Raw genomic sequence first — 19,125 nt, 5'->3', positions numbered from 1 at the left:
ACAATTGTCGGCACCTGGGGGACTGCCGTCACTTTTGTAGCACAGAAAATATTGCAGAAAGGTACGAAAACCTGAGTTATTATGTCTGAAAAGGAACCTGTATAGCATCCTGCTGAAATCCCCCCACTTTATGTCAGGCTTAAGTTCATAAATCACACATTTAAAATAAAAAATAGCAGAGTTGGTTTTCTAAATGTAAACATTAAAAAAAAACAAAAAAAAAACAACTTGTACTTTAGCAATAATTTGAATTCAGAAATGGTTCTTTCGATGGGATGTTGGAAATGTTTTTATAGGAAACGCTGGACGTGAAACATGTACTCTGAACTCCTGTCTATGAGACTAAACATATGTAGTGTTATAGCCGGCATTTACCGTTAATGACATCTTTCTTCAAACCCGCTGGTACTTTGGCTATATTGGAAGGGACACGTTTTTGATTTATTATAGGGTCGCAGTGTAGTCCTAGAACTAGAAAGTTTATTTTGTAAATCTGATTCCCTGTTTACAGGTTTAGTAATATTCAATATAGGGCTATTTCTTATTTGAAGGGGGGGGGGGCCCAGACAACTATTACAAAAATACCTGAATACCGTTGTAAATAAATGTGTACATGTTTTGAATACGTAGTGGTTGATCCAGTGGTTAATCTGACCCCTGGGTAGTGATGAAGGAATATTTCCCCCACTTTGATCACCTCTGTGTATGTGTGAATATAATCATTCCTCCTCTATTTGGCTGTAAATGGTTAAATCCTGCTAAATTATCTATCTTCTAGAATTGTCTTCTACAGTGGTAATGGAACACATTATCGTATATCAAGTAGTCATTCATAACTCCTAACAGTATTTAATTCCTGGAACAATCCCAATAACGGTCCTGGATTATGTCCTGGCTGCCGGTTGCCCTGGACTAGATTGTCCCCGTGTAATACGGATTTCCCAGGAAGTAGAACCCTAAGGATGACATCATATGTTGTTCAGGGGATGGTCAAGTGTCTGAATTTAAACTGGACACCCCTTGGCCATGCCCGAAAGAATGGAACGTGTACAGTATTTCCGGATTAGAAGCAATAATGTAGCACCAAATATCTTCCAAATCTGGGCAGGGTTCCTCTAGGACCCTCAACAATTTTGCCTGGTCCTTGCAAACGTGCATTGTCACGAGAAGCTGACTTTCATTCAGTCTGGACTTTTTTTTTAACCTTCCATTTACATTTAACAGTAGAAGCTTACTAGTCTATGGAATTATCCTAAAACAATGATCTATGATCTTGAAGAACAAGTTCTTGACACCTTACAAATTCATCTTGAATAAACTAATGGAACCATGTTGCAATATATACTATTTTCTAAAAATAATTGTAATATTTTACATACGTTTACTCTGTGGTTGCCCCAAAGTACAGCGGGCATTTTGACAACGTTAGGGTTAAACGCTATCCCGTCAAAGCCAATAAAGCCATTGCAATGTGCTCTGCGAGCTGGAAAGAGTGATGATATCCAGCCGTCTGCTCAAAGTCTTTTTTAAACAAGCAGTGTCATTAGTAAACAAAATCACTTTTAACGCTACAAATAAATGCATTCATTTCTCCACCAAAGGGTAACGAAGAGCATGTGCACGCTTGGAAGGGGCACAGATGACAAAATGAATCATGTCTCTTTTGACAAAACTCTAAGTGCAACAGATCTGAGCTTGTATTTTCCCGAAAACGTCTGATGGATACAGTGGGACTCTCATCAATTTTTAAACACGCATCGGAGTCGCGAACAAAGACTCGGTTCATGCCTTGCCCTTGTAGTTTACAGGCAGCGCTTAGAATAAGCAACCCCTGATGGCTTTCTGTTTTCTTTGGCGGAGATCAGTAGCATCACACTGTTTGGACAACTACAGGTTGTTTATTTATGTTGAACAATCCTTAAATGTTGTGTCTCAACAGTTGTCTGAATCAACTGCTTTTTTTTGTATACAGACGGGCTTTCTAAACTTTCATTATAATCATCTGTACAGATTTTGTTTTCTTCCCTTCTTGAAATATTCAATGGAGGGGGGGGGGATCTTAATTGCTAAGGAATGGATGTTCCTTACATCGCGTGGCGTATTTCGACTCGAAGGATTGCGACAGTCTTAAGGCTTTCATTTAGGAGTGTTTGGAACCGGAAAACGAGTGTTCGAATTCTACCAAATTAGTATTGACATGTATCTCTGCTTTAATTCAGTGCTGGCCAGGCCTGGGTTTTGTATAAGACACAAGGTATATATATAAATATAACATTGGTCTTTGGCTAATCCTTTGGAACATTCATATAAACAAACAGTTGCCTAAATAGCCAGTTGGTGGCATAGCCGTCCCTTCATTAAAGTCTACAATTAAGAACGCTGCTTATTTTTTTGAGTTTTAAATGTTTGTGTGAAGAAGTAAGGAGAACGTGTCATTTTCTGAGTAAACAAGATTAACTGTTGAATGCCCTAGGGGTGAGTGACATTTTACTTTGGAAAATGTACATTTTTAAATAGAAAAATAAGAAAACATATAGTTCTATGTTTTTGTCTACACGATGCAATGCGCTGAGCATATTCCTAGTTAATGAATTAAGAAAAATGTGAGATTTTTTTAAAATTAGATGTGTTCTCCTCTTTTTTGAGATATTAAGCCTCGAAATACAAATGGTCAGGTTGGCTTCCAAAATTCTTTGATGTTGTTATTGCATGTTTTCAAACATGGCCAAAAGTGATTGAGTGGTGGTTCAATACTAAACATGGAGTTCTTGAGCATGATTCAAGTTTCTCCTGAGCCAGGTTTGTGTTGAAGTCAACAAAGACACAACGTGGGGCAAGCTGCATGGTGAACTGAAGCTGAGGGCACCTAAGCCCTTATGTATCTTACGTGAACGGAAAGTCATAATGCCTTCTTGGGTGAACACAAAGAGTTTTATGCGAATTGGATTATTATAGACTTGGGAGGTCCAAGGCAGGGGTCGGCACCAACGTTACTCATGGTGGACAATTACTGGGGTCTGTGGTGGACAACTTAATGAGGTTCTATGGGTCTTCACAACCCTTGCCATGGACGCTTTGCTTATCCCTGGTCCAAGGTCATGGCACAGGTCAGGAGCTTTTATAGGTAATGAGTAATACCGTAATGAGTAGACACTAGTGATCATTTAGTGCCTTATTTAGTGATAAGGTCCAAGATACAAGAGGGAGCATAGTTTTTTTAGGGCCTGGAATTAAAACTGTATTCATGAAGAAATGATAAGTAAGCCGAGAGTTTAGGGTTAAGGATTATTAAATGATACCAGGAGTCCTTTATCAGTGAAGTCATTCTAGAAAGTAACATCATACGTGTTCTTACATTTAGTAAATTAAAAGCATTTCAAGCATCCCGTGACCTGGTCATCATTTATGTTACAGTATGATGAATGCCTCAGATCTTCCGCATCGTGTCTTGGTTAGTTTACAATACAATGAATCCCTAAAGAACTATGTTTATTTTGACTTTTTTTTTTAAACTGACAGTTTTAATCATACTAATTCACCTGAAGCATACCAACCATCATTTTATTTATTTTAAACTATTTTGGAAGGTAATACAATCTAGGGAATCTCTGTGTCTTGTTTACAGGGGAGGCCCCATGTGGTAACATCTGCCCAATGTAAAACCGTAACGAGTTAGCCGCGTTACTTTGGGATAAAAGATTCCTGCGGGGCGCAAATCAGCAACATAAAGACATATCGTCAGTGAAACATCCAAAAATGAATAGCCAAACCCCAGGTGAACAGAATGGAAGAATAACTAAGAACGATTGTGATGTAATGTAAAATGATGTATGTATATTAAAAACTCTGTACCTTCCTACTGGGGGATCAACAAGTCCAGGCTGGCCATCTGGCATTCAGATCAAATGCTCCACAACCGCAGATCGGGTGTTGCGGCATGTAGCCAGCGGCTGGATATGCCCATCGGCACATAACGTAGCGTAGCCGTGTGTATCCAGACGTCTGCCGCACCCACGTCACCAGGCGGCTGCTGGCATTAAAGTGCCAGGACACCTCGTCATCACCAATCCAATCTTGGGGACCGATGTCAAAACAGAAGATGTGCCACCTCTGTCTTTGTTCTGTGTTTTCCTCACCCATACCGTGAATAATTGGGCTTTTCTGACCCTTTATTTAGAACGCAGTATAAAAGGACCTGCATGCAATGATTTCAATGCAGCCATATACTGTATAATCCAATGTAAAGGATGAGCAATGGTATCCAATCCTAGTCTTGCTATGCATTTAATTAAAAAGATACTCTTCTTTTGAAACTCATCATTACACACACACACACACACACACATATATAAATATATATATATATATATATATATATATATACAGATCACAGTCAGAGAATGATAATATGTGCCATTCTTGCGGTGTGTTTGTGTATTAATTGTAAACTGTGAATCCAGGCATTGACCAACGTTTCTTACATGAAGGCGCACAGTACTTAGATTGTACCTTTTGTATAATTTAATCCAGACCATTGGTAGATAAATATTTTTCTCAGTTACCTTTTAAGTCGTGGGACATGTCACCGTGGAAGTTGTCACAAATCTCAAGGTCTAAAGAATTCCAGAATCCATCAGATTCCTACACAAAGTCCCCATTAAAGCGTGCGGGGTCCTGTGAAGTGTCACTTCTGTCAGGCTCGGCATTCAGAACTAATCTTAAATTGTCTGAGCATCACCATCAGTCTGGAACTATGAGGATTTTTTTAAAATAACTCGTATTTATTCTATAGCGGTGCTGAGGTTTACCCTCCGCGTTCTGCACGGATGTGTAAAGTCATGGGGGCAGAAAATATAGAAATAGAAAGTTATTAAAATATCAACATTTTGTGGGTACGCAGAACCGCTCTCTCCTTCCAGGCACTAGTGGATTGAAGAAGCAAGTACAACTTTATCTTTAAAGCCTGCGTATGAATAGAAAATAGTATATTCTACTTAGACTTTTTAACCCGGATTCTTTGCGATAGGGAGGAAAACATGTTTTTTTAATAACAAAACTCATATTAGCTTAAAATGTTTTTCCCAAGAATAATATAATGAAAAAGCTTAAAAAATGAAAATATGTGTTTTGTTTTTTTACAAACACCAGCAAATAAAGACAGTTTAGGCATAGAAAGAAAGTGAAGATGTTTTGGGCTGAATTACGGGGATAAGAGGATAAGGGGTCGTTAATTTGTTGCATGTTAGGGGGTGAGAGGAAGGTGAGGTGGCATGTTTAGCATGGGGACTATGGTTGGGGGTAGGGGTTTGACACCGGCACCCTGTATTATACCCCCAGTAAGCGTTGGAGCAAGTGCACTGTTAAGTTGTTAGGGCCCCCTCATACCAGGTATGTTGTAGACCCGTTTGGTCCCCATTTCACAGGGTCAGTCTTGTTGCATTTTTCTGCCCTTAAGTGGTCTCAGATTCGATTAACAAAACACGATCTTGTTCATTCTTTCGTTGTAAGGAAATAAAGGGAATAAAGCCAACTATTTTCAATAACGCTGTGGTCATCAAAATTAGATTCATACATTCGAGGGGTTCAATAAGGGTGGCGTGGGGTTAATGAGTAACAATGAGTATTTTAATTTAAAGATATACCTAGGGTTATGTGTGTTCTGCCTCAAAATCTTACTCCCCACCATCACATCCATTCCTGTATTACCCCAGAAACATATCCGCTTAAACTGTTAGTCCCCTAATCATTTGAGGGTGACTATAAATAAAATGTAACCAGCTTCTGTTCCTTCTGAAGAGGTTTCTACTTTCATTGATTTCATTGAGAACCTCATCCCGTATATATTTTGGGAGTTCAGCTCTGTAATAACGTTACTGTTTCATTAGTCCTACCCCACATACAGCTAGCCTCACCTGCATGCATGGCTAGCACTGCCCCTCACAATGTTACTCCACCACAGGAGGGCAACTTCTGGTTAGTGGAGTGGCACAAACTAATTAATAGCCCTAACTATCCATTCCTTATGGTGTCATAGATTAAATCCAAATCCAAAATGGGACCTGGTGCTGCCTGCACGATTGCGGAAGTACAAAGACTTGTTGATGCTTCAACACAAAAATAAATAAAAGATTAAAACGCACTAAAAAAGGCATTTTGAAATGGACGATTCCGCTCATCTGTGTTGAAGCATCAGTATCAGTTGTAAATTTTGTGAGTATATATTGTAAATCTGATTAGCAACATTCATTTGTTGATTGGTGAAATTAACTTAAGAATATTAAAACAAAAACATCATTAATTCGAAGCAGAGATTCTGCGTACGTAGAAACCCAGCAGACGTCCACGCAGAGAACATCTGTGCAGCCAGCATGCAATCCTTAACACGATGTATGCCCCGTCATACAGAACAGGTAAAACATATAAAACGGATGCAACTTCATTTCATTTCTGAAAATATATACATCCAATTTATATTTGGCTTAACATATATCTTCAGAGGACTGTTTTAGGGAAATTTGGGACTTGAAATGAGAAGCGAAATAAGGTTGTTTTTTTTAACCCTTGAGAAGGATGCTCGGCCCATAGTAAAACAATGCATTAGTTGTCGTTTTGGCAAGGAACGGGTTAAGCGGACCTTCCCTGCTATACCAAAGCTTCTGTGTATAAATACATGCATTGCTGTCTGATTCTTGCAGATCCCACTATATCTGGAATATATTCTCCACACTTTGCACTTCCCCCTCCCGCGGGAAGAGTTGCCCGAGTCTTTGGCTTTGCTATACATCTCTGTCAAAATCTCTATGAATAAATTAACCTTTCTAAAGATTAGTGCACTCTCTAACACCTCGGGGTTTCTTGGTATTTTTTATTTATTTATTTATTTTTTTAAAACAGAGCACATTCAAAATGTTGTGACAGATTTTTCCCGTGTATCATCAACAAATTGTCATCGGCAAGAAAAAACTCTGGAGGGGCAATTCCGTAATGATTAATGTAGGTTAATGCTGGTTAGTAACTTTGTATTTATTGTCATATTACTGTTTTAACGTTTTCTTTCAGATTTTCAATCCCAGAGAATATTTTCAGGGGTGCGTTAGCCACATAGCTTCCAGCCACTCTAAAGAGTTAAAATGTTATAACGCCTATCTTAAAACAGAATTCCGATTTCTATGGATTTCGATCCCAAGGAACTAATACGTACAGGGCTCCATTTAGAAGCAACGCAGAACAAGACGTTACGTTCTACAGCAAAGTTTATTTGATCCTTCAATAATCTATTGAAAATGTTCAAGTATGACAACTTTGGGCCTTATAAGCATGTTTAACGTCTTAGACACAAGTTTTTTTTTTTTACTTTGCATATAATTTCATGTTTTTTATTGACTCAAGTTTTACAAAAGCGCTATATTATATATAGTTATATAGTTATAGTAATTTGTTTTTTACGTTGCAACTTAGTATCCATGTATCCTTTGGGGTATTATATATATATATATATATATATATATATATACTTTTAAGATATCATTTTTTTGTATTTGCCTTTAATAGGGTTAATGGAGTAAGGACGGGCTGGCTACTTTCAGCCCATGGAACCAGCTTAAAATAGCTAAATTTGTGATGTCTCCATCAATAACCCATTTGGCAGACCTAGAACAGCCCAGAGCCTCCTCAGACCAAAAGCGTCTGAGCAGATGCAACCAAGGAAGGAATTCTATATAAAGACCAGGTTAATCCAAAGTATGAGGGTAACCTGGCTTGTGGTCCACAGATCTACAGTCACTTCTGCTCTTTTTTTGGTAATTCTATTTAAACGATGATTTCAGTGTTTATTCTTAGTTATTTGTATAGTGTTTGAACACAATGTGTATTTATTTCAAGCTATGATATACCATCTAACTCGTGTTCTACAAAAATCACAAATGCATGAGAAACCAAGTTCTCCAAAAGTAGGACAACTTCCAGATCCCAGAAATGCAATCAGTCCTTGGGTGATCCCAGTTCTTCCCAGCCCTGGATAAAATACAAAAACTGATGTACCCCAAATCCATATAAATCGTATACTCAGGAATTAGTATTTTTAGGAAGATACATTAAAATGCTGAGACAAATAAGGTAAAATAAACCATCAGAACATTTGTATTGCGTGTGCTACTACTAACGTCAGCCCAAAAAAGAGAACTCATTTTTTGTGGCTATTTGGTTAACCTCTTAAAAATCCTAGTGACACAACAAATTAAAACATATTTGAGAATAACTGAGGTAATGCCACTAAACGCTACATCGATAAATACCAGTTTCGTTACTTTTTTCCTTGTAGGTTATAATCACAACTTCCTTTGGTAACATCTTATTTTTCATGGGGTAATATATTCCCTGTTCACTACTTGTAAATACACTTGTGGTAAGAAGCTGCTGTGCAAATAATTAAAAGCTAATATTTACTTTTAATTTTCATTTAATATCCAAAAATATCTGTTTGGGCAAAGATGTATAAACACTGAAATATTTATGAACCCAAAAAAACAGTAGTTTTATTTTCCTGCAGTTTTCAGATTTTCAGATAAAAATATTTACAAGGACATTCACATCTGTGCTGTTTTGTAATGTTTTTGTAATATGTACAATTTCATAACTGTCTTAATACAGCGATATATAATTTATTTTTTTAATGTATAGAATGTGATGGGGAATGGTTAGTTTGAGAGAATTACCATGTTGGTTATTCACTAGACTATAGTCTCTAGGTACAGGGACGGGCTGACCCCTTTTGGCTTGGGGGCCACATATACCTGGCTGCCTGGCCCCTAGCCTCCCAGTAACATACACCCTAGCACATTCACTTACAGATATGTTCACTAAAACACATACACACTCACACAAACTCATACACACATACTTACGCTAACACACTCAGCCTAAAAACACACTCAGGCCTCACACTCATGCTTTCCATATTGCTACTAGCACACAGTGGCCACGCTATTACTACAGGGTCATATAATGTTGCTCTACATGACTCCAACATGCTCTCACCTCCCCAAGTGGGCCAGTCCAAGTCCAACCTGCCCTCTTTGAAGGATTTTAAACCGACTGCAATACCCCCCTGGGCCAGTCTTCCTCTGCCTGTGTGAGATTATAGCCCTTACTGGCATCTTCATACCCTTGTGAGGCTTTTAGAGGTCTTTATGTTTCATCATTACCTATTATATGATTAACAGATAGATAGATAGATAGATAGATAGATAGATAGATAGATAGATAGATAGATAGATAGATAGATAGATCTTTCCATAAATGCAAAGCATGTTTGAAAAGTGGTCTTGTCTCCATAGCAACCAAAGAATTGGTCCTGCTGATTATACCATTCAAGTGGGTGACCACGGCGATAATACCACTTTATTTTTACAAAAACTGCAATTCTATGACGAAATGCTAAGGAATCCCATTCGGTTTCCATGGAGATTACTGCAATTTAGAACTTTTTTTCCCCGAAACTGGAAACATGGCAATGTGTGTGTGTGAGGAACTGCCTTATTACCCAAAGGCCCGTAGCACTGATAGATTTCGAGCGACCAGTTCCTTAAGTCGAAATACGCATTGCAAATGTCCAAAACTACATGAAAGTACAGATGTGGTTTCTGTCTCTGCTTTACTTTCTTGGCTCGGCCCCATGAGTGGTATAACACATCATTCACTGCCCAAGGTTTCTGGCACCATATCAGTGGTAGGGAGCCATGGAATTTTAAACAAATGAGACTAAGTAGTTTAGCCTAAAATCCTTATGCCTATAGAGCCGGTGTTGTTGACACATGACCTACAGTTATATCTTATATCCTATGTATAGGAGGTAAAAATATTGGAATGCCGTAAAAAGCCTGGTAGAACACACGCCATTTAGCATTATGGCCACGATTAACTAAATTCAAGAACAACAAAACTGTGTGTTATCAGAAAAAATATGGGGTTTTGACATGGGATTTAGATAAAACAAGGCCAGTATCTAAATTCAGGGCAATAACGCATGGTAAACACACAATGAACTGAATGAATCTGATCGGTTATCCGGCACATCAGACAAATGTCTGGGGGTCCATTGGGCCATAGTGCCACACGCGGCATAAAAACATAGCCTGCGGCCGCACATATCTAGTTTTCAGCCGTACCTACGTCATTAGGCGGCCACTGGACTTGAAGTGATAGGGCCACCTTGACATCTTCAGTCAACTTGTTTGAAAAAATGTAATAAGTCAATTTTTGTTATTATGTTACAATTGAAATATCACCTTATTAACAAGATGTCCCCCAAAGTTAATGAAAATGATGGGGTTATATGTTAAAAGTTGCCGACAAGTGTTGCAATGGCCATATAGTACCTGTGCTGGGTGTTTTGGCTTACTGGACAATTTCCATTACCAGGAGCAGATCAAAACGGATTAAAACCATGAGGTGGTACAGATGTTATTGTTCTACACGTGGAGTATTCGTAAAGAAAACTGCCTGTGAAGTCGAGTATGAGTAAAATCCTAGGTATCCTAGGTAGTTCTAGGTATCAGTCAGATACCTATTAAAATATTATTCTAAACGTTTGATGATACTACGCTGGAGGTATTCGAACTATTAACTCTAGTCTAAATTGGTAGAAGACTCTAATTAGAATATTTTATTCGTTATTGAAGGTAGGTGACCTTACAGAATAGCCTACTAAGCATGTCTGGCCTGGCCATTGGGCAAAGGGGGCAAATGTCGTTGGCTGGTCCAGTTCTTTAATATGTAGCCGCCCGTTGGACTGCCGTTGGATACAAGCGACCGTGTGCCCGTAATTGCTCTTAATTTAAAATGTTTCCCCAGAATTACTCCAGTTTTGCTTTGACTTGTAGAGTGATGTTGAGAAAACAAAAAAGAGGGAGCAAAGGATTTTTTGTAGGGGAGGGAATTACATGATAGACAAATGCTGCGTTTATAGTTCATTAAGCAGGTTACAGACCCAAGCTGTTAGAATTTAATTTATTGCATTCTCAATCAGTCCCAAGGGCATCGATATGGAAGGAAAATGGGCTTGTTAGAGAGAGAGAGGTGTAAGAGAGAAAGAGCAGGACTAAGCCTCTTAAGGACAAACTGATAGATCCGTGGGGAGGGTCCAGGTAGCAAGGTTGCTTTCTTATGTAATGTGTACTGTGTGTTCATAATATGTAATGTGTACTGTGTGTTCATAATATGTAATGTGTACTGTATGTTCATAATATGTAATGTGTACTGCATGTTCATAATATGTAATGTGTACCGTATGTTCATAATATGTAATGTGTACTGTATGTTCATAATATGTAATGTGTACTGTATGTTCATAATATGTAATGTGTACTGTGTGTTCATAATATGTAATGTGTACTGTGTGTTCATAATATGTAATGTGTTCTGCGTGTTCATAATATGTAATGTGTACTGCGTGTTCATAATATGTAATGTCTACTGTGTGTTCATAATATGTAATGTGTACTGTATGTTCATATGTAATGTGTACTGTATGTTCATAATATGTAATGTGTACTGTATGTTCATAATATGTAATGTGTACTGTGTGTTCATAATATGTAATGTGTACTGCGTGTTCATAATATGTAATGTCTACTGCGTGTTCATAATATGTAATGTGTACTGTATGTTCATATGTAATGTGTACTGTATGTTCATAATATGTAATGTGTACTGTATGTTCATAATATGTAATGTGTACTGTGTGTTCATAATATGTAATGTGTACTGTGTGTTCATAATATGTAATGTGTACTGTGTGTTCATAATATGTGGTGCACTGAGCTGTGAAGTGATGAAGTTCTATAAAAAATAATAAACAAAAAAGGCAACATAGAGATAGTAACATAAGTAACATAAGTAACATAAACCACGGCATAGATACAGGTCATTCTTTATGTGTTAGCTTACTTAGTAAAGCAAGGCTTAGCGAACATTGCCCTAAGAGCGTGTAGACCATCGGTGTAGACAGCTGTGTTCTGTCAGCACCCTGAAAAAATGTCTGCGTAAAGATGATCAGTATTACGCGAGGGATCTCCATTCACTGTTCAGCTACATGAAATCTGTGCTTTACTGCAAAGCGATTTCTTTCCGTAGACAGCTCGAGCACAGTTCAAACCTCAAGGCTTTTGCGTTGCTCTAATGCATAGCGTATGTTTGTCTGTGGTGAACAGTAGTCAGATGTGATGATTATAACACGAACGTAGATTTCAACCTTTTTTTTTTGTTTTACCCGAAAAGTATTAATAACGCGTGAATAATAGATTTTTTCCTTGTATCCGTGCATTCAGCTGTGCAATGGACAAACTACTAAATGATGTTAGTGGTTACAATAGCACAATTCCAGGGAACACATCTGAGCGGGAACGTGCTTATGAGACTTGTTAAGGAAAAATATGGGGAACGGGAAACATTACAAAACCAAGAGAGAACGGAAGCAGAATGAATATATACTTCTACATTCTCACAAAGAACACTGTGCAGATAACACAGGGACATCGGTTCATGCTTCCCAACAGTCCTGGGTTTTTGTGAGACAGTCAAGATTTTTGGGCACTGCCCTGGGTAGACATCTCACTGTTTCAATTTTCCTGGCGGTGGGGATCATGGGTTGATTGGCGAGATAGACTCTAATCGCCCCCGACCGGCCCAGGGAGCATTACAATCAATAGAGGTCTGTCTTGACCTCCATTGCAGCTTTCACATAGCCTCCTTGGGACGCTGTGAAGTGCTGCAAGGAAGCTCCTCGGGTAAGGTGGCCATGACTCTGGTTGTGAACTCTTCTTAGGCTCTTGCCAACCTGTTACCACGCACCCCAACACACGTATCCTGATTCGGACCTCTGAAATATTGGGGGGTATGCCAGTTTTTGGCCATTCTCCACCATTTCCTGTTTATGCCCTAAAGTTGTATCATGTAAGGGTGCATGGCTAGACTCATCTCTATGGAAAAACACGCCATTTATATATAATGAGCGATGGATCTTGAATTTTATGACTCACAGAGCTGGAAAAAAAGTCATGCTACAGTGACTGAGCCTTGGTTATTCCTCAGTTCATTTGTAGAAGTACAACATGAGTGATTGGATGTAAAAACTATGAATAGCAACAAAAAATATCAATGAGCCAATTGTTATGCAACGACACGGACATCTGTAACCAAGATTGTGTGTTTTTAGAGGTGGCGTGGCTGAAAAATATGAATCAAGCCGAGAACAAGATCGAATTCATGCACGCGGCAAGAAAAGTCATAAGGAACGTGGAAAAAAGATAAACATTCAGACATTAGGGTCCATTAAGTGGTAATTTTTTTGGTTGTGTAGTTGATTAACCAACTGTTTTTTTCCCCCAAAGTGCCCCAAATCCACAATGATTGTTCTGTAAGTCTGCGTTTTTATCTGGAGTCTAGATTTGGCAGTTTATACAAAATAATACGGATATTTATTTCTTTTAGTGTCAATGTGAATTTATAACGATATTAAAAAAAAAAAAGTTAAGAGTTTATAATAGACATCTGATTATTCCGAACTATTCTGGTCATTCTTCACAAGTAGCAAAGAAGCTGATATTTTTCCTAAAAGGAAAACTGTCACCGTCACAGCTTTGGGCATAACAGGGTTAATTTATTATTTTATTTTATTTTATTAATTTATTTATTATTTATTTAGAAATACCTATGGATTGCGCCTCTAGTTTCTCAGTTTCTTTAATTGTCTAACACAGAGAATCGGAGATCCGAGGCGAAATGTTTTACACTTAATTGGCTTCACGTTCTGACATCATCTTCCTTCTTCGTACCTCATCCTTACAAAGGGTGTAACAAAAACATATCTGCTTTCCAACAAAAAAAAAGTAACGTCAAAATAGGAAGGAACAACTTTTTGGGGGACTAATAAGCATGTATATCCTGCAAACGGGAAGCTGAAATGGGGGCTACCCATTGTATACACATAAGGTGGGTTTCAAAACATATATAGTTCTTATTCCACACTGTAGACCCCAATTAATACTTTTATTGTTTTAAATAAGTCAGATTTGGGAAAGCAATATATCAGCTTTATGGTTTTATTAAAAAAAACTTAAAATATCTGCTGTCATCATATTTGAAAGACGCAGTGGTGTAGGCCGACATGTAGAGAAGGCATGACCAAAAAATACTACCTCGCCAATTTTAAAAGCTATTACCATGGAAACGATCTTTATAGGCATTATTGGCCCAATAATCAAACTTCCTAGAACATAAGTAAAGCAGCTGTGTTTAAAGCTTTTTCTGCCTTTGTGGAGTTGTGGTTCCCCCGGCGTATAAGTTTGTGTCACCTGTGTTATCCGTATTCCCTGTGCGTGTCAGTGCTCGTCTTTGTGCTTTTGTCCTTTCTCCGTGTGACACTATTTGTGTATTTGGATGTGGGCATACTTTTATTTATTGAGCGTTAACAGATACACTGAACGCTTTGCCGTATAATAAAGAGGTACAATAAAAACTGTCATATAATAAGTAAAGAAGTCTACAGACCTTTTGATTGGGGTACAATAGGTATGAATACCTTAGGAAAAGAGGCCCTTGCACTGTAAAAATATCTTTTTTGTGTGTCTTTGACACACTGTCATATCCTCAAATGAGTGTAAGGGGTTATGTATGAGAAATACTCTCGCCAACTAACCACATAGTACGACCTTAAGATGACATTAGCCCTTATTCAATGTATCGAGAAGAATATTTCTCTAAAAAAAACACTTATTTCCCTTCAAATAAATGCTGGTGACATTTTCACCATTAAAGGCCACATCATTCTCCGGCAAGATCAGAACAGAGTCTGTAGTGTTACATCGTAACGTTGGCAATGCTTTCATGTTCAAGATGTTGCATTTCTCGGAGCAATATATTTGTTTTCTTCTCATCAATTGCAAAAAAAAAAAAAAAAATGTAACTCGACGTGTATTTCCATGTTTTGCGAGGCACTTTGGGAAACAAGGAATGATTGATTGCGTTCATAGACATTCTTTTCCCTCATCACTTCATAGATCATGGTACAGTCCATTCAGCCCAATGGCACTCGTTACCTTTGGATGTGCCAGCGAATTATGAATATGTATGCCTACACATCTGTGAAAACACGGACACTCGCATTCCTTTCCGATTGCCAACTGAAGCTGTTTTTATAAAGCTTCTCCGCAGGAGACATTAAAGCAAATCTGTATGCTTTTAACTATTAGCAGTGTGTTGTCTCATCTTTCTCTAAATGACTGGTTTCAGGCAATTCTGTCAATTTTACTTGCCAAAGTGAAGTTCTTGGATGTTTTCGTTGGGAACGTTTTGTGGTTGAATGGCTGTATTCCATTCCGCATGTAAATATGGGAAAAGATCCTATTTAACAGTCATAAACATTCAGATCCAAATAAAGTACACAACTTGGCACCAGCCTTCGGCCACCACCCCCACCACCCCCAGCCGGATTCTTGAAATACGAAGTAAAATGATAGAAGTTGACTCAAGACAAAGTTCTTTCATTTTATATTTGATATGAGGCTTTATAAACAGTCCTAAGGCTTTATGGTTCTGATTACAAATTTGAATCACAATCCTTTGAGCTAGCACAGCCTTGTCCAACATTTTAATGGGGTGTCTTACAAATCCTCGAGGCTTTGGAACTGGAATGGGAGCTGGGGGGGGGGTAAAGGTGATGTATAGTGGATACAACAGAAGCAACGGATTTCTGCCAAAGAAAATGGCACTGTCTGCCCCCCCCAATTTGGTGGGGAAAATGTCCTTCTCACCTGAAATTACATGGCCAGTTACGTTATGTAAATATGTCATCATGTGAGATATGACATCAGCAAAATTTCTGCTGTATGTCCTCATGCATCTCCATTCCTGCTGGAGGTTTTACAAGAAGTGAAAAAAGTCACAAGATATATGCAAATAAAAAAAAATATCACTTTTCACCCAGTTTCCGATTAAATATGGGGCCCTATGTCTCAATCATAGAATATCAGGCATGTAAAAGGTTCTTTGTAGCTGAAATGGAGCCATTGATGTGCAATATGGTAGAATTGTATTGTAGAATACAACTAGAAAGCTGTATCATTCCTTTATTGCATTCAAGCTGCTGGCCCCTTCACCCTTGTCACCCACCTTCATTCTTTCACACTCATGACCTGCGGCAGGATAGCCCTGGGTTTGGGTACAATAACTTTCATTTAGGCAATAAAGCATATTTAATGGGGTAAGAAGACGTGGCCTCCATCTTATCATTTATACATAACCCTTGCCTAAACTGAATAGGATTACTTAATACTGTATGATGTTACATTGCGATATTATGAAGTTGTGAATTTTATGATATCGGGGGAAGCAGCAGCGCTGAATATTGGCTGAACGTAACCTTAATTGGATCACAAATGTAAGTTCAAATGTAAGGACGCCTCTGAACATATATTACACCTGCTAGTAAAGGCAGATTTTCCATCATAAAACAACTGTGGAATTTTGAATAGTTTTTTCAATTAAAAAAACTGACAATTCTAAAGTGTAAAGGAGAATGTGATTTACATACTAAATTAGCCAAAATAGTTTGCATACAACCAGGACAAATTGGAAAAGGATATACATATATATCTATGTTAGTATTTATAGTTACACATTTTTTTGTTAATTCATTGTATGTTTGCTCAAAAAATAGTTATCCATAAAAAGATATGAATCACTGTATCGTTTTAGCCCAATTCAGATTATGTTTGTTCGGAATTCGAATTCAGTATCCTCACTGTTGCTGGACTTAATACTAATCAATATAATTATGTTTGGTACAGCACGAGTTTCAAAAATTAGCTATATTGCTCCATCTTTGTTTGTATTATTTATTTCAAGATTGTTTAACTTCTGGCATATTAAAGTCATTATAGAAATATGAATTATTATTTTTTTTGCTGACTTTAGCAAATATTAGATGCTTTAAATCACTTGCATATTTTTTTTTTGCATGATTTTATTTAATTAAAATTAATTATCAAATATTTCCGTTTGTTTATATTTTCTTTTTAGTTTTTATTAACCAGCATGTTGTAATTTACTTATACAAACAATTTACATATTATATTTTAATTTAATCTGCTGTAAAAAAAAAACACAAAAAAAAACACTGAGTTATTTAAAAAAATAATAATATAGTCAGCTTTTCTGAAAAACAGTTGCACTAGAATAAAATTTCATATTTAAATTCAATACACTGTACATAAAAAAAAATATAAATGACACAAATTTCAAAAAATGATCTGAAATGACAGAGAAAATTATTTTTTAAGTACATATGTGCCTTAAATGTGGCCATATGCTTCTCGTTATAAGCACGGGAAGAAAGATGAATATTTAACTATATTGAACAACATTACACGTAATTTCCACCTACTGCTGGGCTTTCTAAAGTTATACACTATTACAGATTGCAGAACATGATATGTGCGCCTTCAATAAAATCTGTGCCAGTAGGTGGTGTAATAAGCCCAATAAAACTACTGCCAGTAACCTTGTATGTACATGCGCGGCTGTTTTGTTTTCTACACACACACACACACAGACACACAAGCTGGCTACATCTGGAAATGTTTGATTTGATATAGTGTCGTTTTACATTGCAGAAATGAGCATAAGTGGTTTTTTAACCCACCAAGTGAGAAATGCGATCTGGGTTTTACTACCGACCCTTTAAATGAAAACCAGACCGCTTATTAAACCATTATCTATCAAGGATACGGAAAGAGAATGTCTCAGCGTTCGGGGAGAGCTCCAAAAGACGCAGTCCGGTCTACTGTCTGATACTTTAATAAATATTAACAAATTAAAATTGAAAACCAAAAAAAAAGAATGCAATTTATTTGAGCTTAATCTGTTGATAATTGTAAAAGTAGTTTGAATGAGGTAGTTACGGGCGTAGTTGCTAAATCAATCACACTCAATATGGCGTTTAACTAATGAGGACGTATACTACAAATGCATATTGTGCCAATTAATTCAGTCTAAGTATTTAATATTGGAACTGACAAATATACATGCAACAGGAATGGACTGGGGGTACAGCACTGTCACTTTAAGGCCAACAGGCGCCTCATGACGTAAGTGTGGCCGACATCTAGATATGACAAGTCGCACGTTACATTTTTATCCTCATGTAGCCTGTAGTCAGGTATTTTCGGCTGGTAGCCGGACACTGTCGTCATATGGTGCTCTGATGGACATTTTCCATGTACAACCTGTGAACTTGTACGGGATAGCCTTGAATTGACAATAACCGGTTAAATTATGGCTTAAAATCTGTGAAGATGGAGTTCTTTTCTGCCATTACTTTATAGCTGTAGTCCACGCAAGCGTCTACATAAACTGCTGCTGTACACACCGTCATAGTTAATGCATCAAAATGTGCAAGTTTCATGGTCAAAAATGGACAGAGAATGGAAAGCGCCCAACTCCAGACTCTAAACTAGAACACGGGGAAGAGCAGCACCCTAAAAAAAGGTGGACCTGGCAGTTCACTCCATACGACGGGTATACTTGTGGCGATAAGACGAGTAGGTGGCCCGATAGGGTTCCTATACAACCGTTAGCTATAGAAGTTCCGGTATGTTAAAGTGGACCGAGAAGACAAACCCAACGAGTAGGGAGTATGATGCCAACAATGTAATCGGTGCACACCCAGTAAATATTATTATTATTATTTATTTTTATATAGCGTCATCAAATTCCGTAGCGCTGTAGATATATATTGCAAATGCTATTTAAAAAAGGATAAATATTGGGGATTCTGTCGCTATATATGACAATATATTGCTTAGCCCTCCAATACATATGGAGAGTCATATCTAATGTAAACATGGCGGCGCTGCTTTTCTAAAATATATTTTTTAAGAAGTATGATGCCACCAGCAATGCCCAGCACTCTAAAGTTTGCATTGCTTCAATGGCAGATATACCTTCTGAAGTTCACAGAACTATTCAGTTTAAACTCATCATTTCAGTGCATATTACTGAAAGTTAAAAATGATGGTTTATCCGCCCCTACCGGTTACCTAGAACGATTTCAATACAATGCTTTTTATT

This window comes from Spea bombifrons, chromosome 12, assembly GCF_027358695.1.
Source record: "Spea bombifrons isolate aSpeBom1 chromosome 12, aSpeBom1.2.pri, whole genome shotgun sequence".
Classification (NCBI taxonomy): Eukaryota; Metazoa; Chordata; class Amphibia; order Anura; family Pelobatidae; genus Spea; species Spea bombifrons.
This window is presented reverse-complemented; position numbering follows the sequence as displayed.